Genomic DNA, 5,910 nt, shown 5'->3' with positions numbered 1-5,910 from the left:
ATCACAACCAATGCCTAGCGGACCATCAGTTTCCCGACACATCACTAGTCGTCCATTACGTGATGTACGAGGGACATCGCACCGAACCATCGAACACTCCGTTAAGCGCGTTCAAGGAACCCAGCTCATTCCAGCGAAAATTTTTTTTGGCGCACGTGTAAGGATACTAAAGTAGAAGTACGGAATAAGATTTAAATGGTTCCTTGCAGCGAATCCCGGGAGTCCCTCGGTCCCACCCCGCCAAATCTCCAACGCGGTGGTCTTGCCTCCCCAAGTTCTTAGATCTAGTGACCCACCCCGCTTCGCCTTTCACTTGTTCTCCGCCTCTTCTTATCCCCCCCGTCTGCTTCGCTTCCGATCCCATCAGGGTTTCGATCTGACCCAAGGAGCCGATCCGATCCGATCCCTAGATCGATCGACAGAGAAACAGCGGCTGCGGCCGGAGGAGCTAGCGTCGGCGGCGGCGGCGGAGGAGAAATGGGACGGGAGGGCGGCGGCGGCGGCGGCGGCGGAGGAGGAGGAGGAGGAGGGATGAGCGAGGGGCTGGTGAGGAAGGTCCTCCTCTCCTACTTCTACGTCGCGGTCTGGATCTTCCTCAGCTTTACCGTGATCGTCTTCAACAAGTATATCCTCGATCCGAAGATGTACAACTGGCCCTTCCCCATCTCCCTCACCATGGTCCATATGGCCTTCTGCTCCACCCTCGCCATCATCCTCGTCCGCGGCCTCCGCCTCGTGGAGCCACCCACCTCCCCTGCCATGACCCGCGACCTCTACGTCGGCTCCGTCGTCCCCATCGGTGCCCTCTACGCCTTCTCCCTCTGGTTCTCCAACTCCGCCTACATCTACCTCTCCGTCTCCTTCATCCAGATGCTCAAAGCCCTCATGCCCGTCGCCGTCTATTCGATCGGAGTCCTCTTCAAGAAAGAGAACTTTAAGAGCGACACCCTGCTCAACATGCTCTCCATCTCCTTCGGCGTCGCCATCGCCGCCTACGGCGAGGCCCGCTTCAACGCCTGGGGCGTCATGCTCCAGCTCGCCGCCGTCGCCTTCGAAGCTACCCGCCTCGTCCTCATCCAGATCCTCCTCACCTCCAAAGGCATCTCTTTGAACCCCATCACCTCCCTCTACTACGTCGCCCCCTGCTGCCTCGGCTTCCTCCTCATCCCCTGGTTCGTCGTCGAGTTCCCCGTCCTCCGCGCCACCTCCTCCTTCCGCCCCGACTTCCTCATCTTCGGTAGCAACTCCTTCTGCGCCTTCGCGCTCAACCTCGCCGTCTTCCTCCTCGTCGGCAAGACCTCCGCCCTCACCATGAACGTCGCCGGCGTAGTCAAGGACTGGCTCCTCATCGCCTTTTCGTGGTCGGTCATTCGAGACACCGTCACCACCGTCAACCTCATCGGCTACGGCATTGCCTTCCTTGGAGTCGCGTACTACAACCACGTCAAGCTGCAGGCGCTCAAGGCCAAGGAGGCCCAGAAGAAGATCACGCAGGCTGACGAAGAGAACGCCCAGCTCCTCGTGGAGAGGGATGGCGACCGGAAGAACGACTCCCAGGCTTGATCTCTCTGCTTTCGTCCTCGGTTTCTCTCAATTCTCCATCAATCTGATCTCATCTGATTTCTTCCATAGCTTGCTTATCTCTCTGTTTAGGTTACAGAGGGGAAGAATTATTTCTTGAAAAAAAGCTAAAAAAAAATAGCCTTTTTTGCGTTCCTTTTTTTTTTATATTTATATGCGGGATGAATTGGATTAGGGCTTCGAATCTGCTTGATCTGTTGGAGATTGATGCAGATGGAGGATTGCTGATCTGTGTATGTCTAGATCTATCATCTTGATCACATGGATTCGATACGGAGCTGGAATGTATGGTTTGGACGCTGCTTTTGCAATTGGAAGGGGAGATGATGGATTATCATTGAACTCTGTTCTTTAGTTGCATTTTTATTATCCGTCTTTTTTTCCCTTTTTTATGGAAATTTATTTGTTGGGCCATCGTAGGAGCTTTCCTCTTCCTTTTAGAGGAAATTAAAACTTGATGTTTTAATTAGTGGTACAACGATATATATTTAGTTCAGATTCTTATCTACCTGTGTTTGTTTCGAATGCTATTCTTTTATCTGATTGATGTTGATCATATTTGAATCGAAGTTGGATCTATCTTTCTATGGTACATGTGTATGCTAATGCACTGTCGACTTCACATTTGATATGTAGTATACTTTGTCACAGGTGCAGTTTATACTATGCTATGTTTTTGTGTTCCAAAATGATTATATTTGAATGAGTTTGTGACAAATGTTGCATAGTTTACATGCAAATTGCTTCCACTGGTTACAGACGTGAAGGAATCATTTTCTTCTCTCAGAATTTGAAACGTTCCGTTCTCCGCTATAAAAAAAAAATGTATGAGGAATTTAATATTTGTTCCATATGATATTTTGCCTCTTGCAGCTGATATTCAGTTTGTTTAGTTTACTCTCCGTTTCTCTCATTTGCTTTTCTTCGTTTATATTGTCTTTCTGAGACATGGCATTGGCAATTTTGGATATTTGTTGTTGAAGGTGAAAGTGATGTGTATGGTGTAAAATATATGCATGATGTTTGTAGATTTTGCGTGATGATACAACCAAAAACTTATGGCTGAACAGATATTCATATCAGAAGATTATGCTGCACATGAGAACTCCAGCATTATAAAAAATTAGTCCACCTTAAAAGAAATATTGTGTAGGCAAGTTCGGGTTGTATATTTCCTGCTGTTGACCATTGGATCACTTCCTACGTAGATCTCAAAAAGTACTCCGGATATCTTCATATATTCTCTTACATAGATCTCAAAGCAACTATTGCATGATCCAATGGTAGATTTGTGCGGAGGAAGGTGAATTTTTTTTCATGCTAAAGATACAACCCTTGCCTATCTCTCAATTAGGAAGATTAGTTATGAGTAACACAAGTATTGTACACTTGATGTGCATGTGAGAGCTAGAGACGGGTAAAGGGGTTCATGAGTCATGTGGCAGACCTCAAGAAAATCGGTCTATTGCGAGAATTGAGTTGATATATATAGTATGAACTGAAAAAAAATGTTGAGCAACAACTGTAGTCTAAATTGAGAGTGATCTAGGTGAATGATTGTGGTCTGACAATGGGAGGCAAAAAAATAATGAGGTGGACCAATGTTACATCACCTGACATCTGTTTTTGTTTCCTCCGAATGATTTCTCTCTCTCTCTCTCTCTCTTCGGGATTGCAAAATATGGTATGCCATGCCGGTCTGAATCGGACGGCATGATGCGTATCATACTGGTTTGGTATCGGAATCTGATATGGTTGGCGTACCGATATTCAGTACATCAAAAAAATTTTGTACCATACTGTACTGTATTGATACTGTGCTAGTATGGCACTGGTATGGCTTCGGTACCGAAATGGTAAATCTTGTTGCAAAGTAAGGACATATTTGGTCAATAAAATGTACAAGGGCTTGGCGTGGGGCTGTGGTTTTAAGTAAATGCGTGCAGTTGTAAACCATGATTGCTCTATGGGGGAGGACTTGTTCCAAATGATGGTAGAGTAAATTGACACTATTGATGCATTTGATGCATGCCAAGTAAGCACTAGATCTTAAGATTGCCTTTTTATTTTTCGAACAATAAAGGTCAGCAAGTAACAGTTTCAGTTCACCAAAATGCACATACTGGTGTGGGTCTCCACCATTTGTTGCATTTGTGACCAGTATTCTGACACAAATGCACAAGGACCAGTGGCAAAACTTGATGCCCCCATATCTTGGATCCATTTGAAAGGACTCTTTAGTGAACTACTTCCCATCACTTATATTTTCTTCCACAACATAATGAAAAATTGCTCCTCAGAAATCTACTGATAAGATTGTACTACAATATGCATTTGAACTCTCCTATTTATGTGGCAATAATGGTCACAGGGTTAAAAGGGGTGTATGCATGGCATGGCCCTAAGGTCAACTAATAGGCAACCTCATTCTATGCCAATGATGATCTAATTTTTTTGGGTCTAAATTGCCTTCATATTCATAATCTTGTCATTATTTTTCCTATCTATTATATCATACTATCAAATTGGGAATGGTAGCGGTACGCAGGAGGGGTAAAATTTCCATGCTATTTGTCAAAGAACAATATCACGTATTTCTTTGTATGTGCTTTCTCAGATTTAGATTAGAATTCAATCCCACATATTGTTAGGGGAAAAAAAAAAGAAGTTGCCCAAGCAGTTGCAAAAAAAAAATATATATATGTTGATACTTGTATGTAAGGAGCGAGACTTAAGCCATTTTCCATGCATTACATGTGGGCATTTCTGTCGAGGAAAGGAAAAGGGCTCTTAATCACTTAACTATCATCTTTTCAACCAAATGCCAGTTAAAGTTGTGCAGGGTGGCTGCTCTTTAGCATCCAAACACAATCCAAAAATATATTTTTGTTTTGCTTCTTCTCTTAAATTAAATATTTTCTGACAAAAAAAATGATGAATTAAATTTTCTAGCTTCTTCAAAGTTATGTATAGATTAGATTATTTATAACAACTCTTGATAACTTTATCAATTGCACCATCGACACTCTCCACATTTTGTTTTTATAAAAACAGTTCCTGAATACTTTTACCAAATACTTGTTTTTATTTAACAAGTATGTCCATTTAAAAGCAAAGTAATTTTTTTTAAGTGGCACTAAACATATCCTAATAATCAAAGTAATTAGAAAGCGACTCAAGGTGTGATTTAGATCTATACCAAAATAAAAAATTTATTTCTTCTCGATAAAAATTTTATTTACAATATAGTCTTGCCTATAATACATGATGGATGTTTTTTTTTACTGAAGCAGATGCATCATATATATCGAATACGAATACATCTAAAAAAAAATAAAAAATAATAAATTTTGGAGTACACCGGATAATCTCCTCTTCTCTAACCATAGATCCTCGTGGCTACCAATTGCATGCAAATACACAATGTTTTGATGTGAAAATTCAGTTTTGAGTACTTCAGTTTTGTGATCAAATCGACGGTCAGGATTAGTTGCGTGACGCCGATCGGACGGTTCCTGTCAGCGCGGGCCAAATAAAAGCTATCCGCGAGAAGAACGGACCCAAGGGGTCAGTGTTCTCTCAAATGGCTCTGGCGGGCTTCTCCCGCTTCCATCGTCCTCCTCCTCCTCCTCCTCTCCATCTCCGACGTCCTTCGGCCTCCGCTCGTGCTTCCGCTCCCTCTGTCTCTCCCCTTCCAAGGGCCCTAATCGAGATTGAGAGATCCCGGGTCATCGCGTGCCTCCGCGCCTCAGAGTAACGACAATTCTCCCCTCTATTCTTTTCCTCTTTTTTTTCCGGTTTTTGAGAGGAGGAATCCAAGGTTAAGTTCTCTGCACTTAAATTGATGTGTGAAACGAAATCACGTTAAAATTACTGGTACCAAATCTGATTTCCTCCCTTTTCCAATGAAAGCCATTAGTTTTGGGATCCAAGATTTAAGTTTTGGTTTGTTCTCATCGAATTTTGATGTCATTTTCTCTTTTTTGTGACTTGATGTGGGAAATTAAATTACTCTGTGATTATTGTTAAAAAATTTTCTTTACAATGAAGCTTTAGAGAGCTAATTTTATATGCGACCTTTGTCATACACGGTGAACACAAAATTTATGCCAGTTGAGTTATTTTGTAGTGGCAAGCTGGCAATGGAAGCTGCTTGTGCTGCCCTGAGCGGTGGCATCTCTGTTGTGAGTCTCATTGCACAATTTGTTTATTTTTCGATACAAAAAAGTTTCTTTTTTTCTTATTTTGGTCAGAGATTTTTGGGATTACTAATATGCCTGTCGTTTTTAAATGTGTAGCTGGAGATTGTGATGAGCACTCCAGGTGTGT

The 5,910-nt window shown here is 42.8% G+C and overlaps 1 pseudogene across 1 annotated transcript; it reads left to right on the top strand.

Moving 5' to 3' along the window:
• Positions 1 to 305: 305 nt before the first annotated feature.
• Positions 306 to 2,087, top strand: LOC103706286 (putative sugar phosphate/phosphate translocator At5g25400 pseudogene; annotated as a pseudogene). Its single transcript, XR_015968241.2, has one exon. The product of XR_015968241.2 is annotated as a putative sugar phosphate/phosphate translocator At5g25400 pseudogene (transcript).
• Positions 2,088 to 5,910: the final 3,823 nt, after the last annotated feature.

The sequence above is a fragment of the Phoenix dactylifera genome, chromosome 8 (genome assembly GCF_051530095.1).
Source record: "Phoenix dactylifera cultivar Ajwa chromosome 8, Ajwa_hap1_PhDact_Kaust_v1.1, whole genome shotgun sequence".
Lineage (NCBI taxonomy): Eukaryota > Viridiplantae > Streptophyta > Magnoliopsida > Arecales > Arecaceae > Phoenix > Phoenix dactylifera.
The sequence above is the reverse complement of the archived record's forward strand: the minus strand, read 5'-3'. Positions and strand labels throughout refer to the sequence as shown.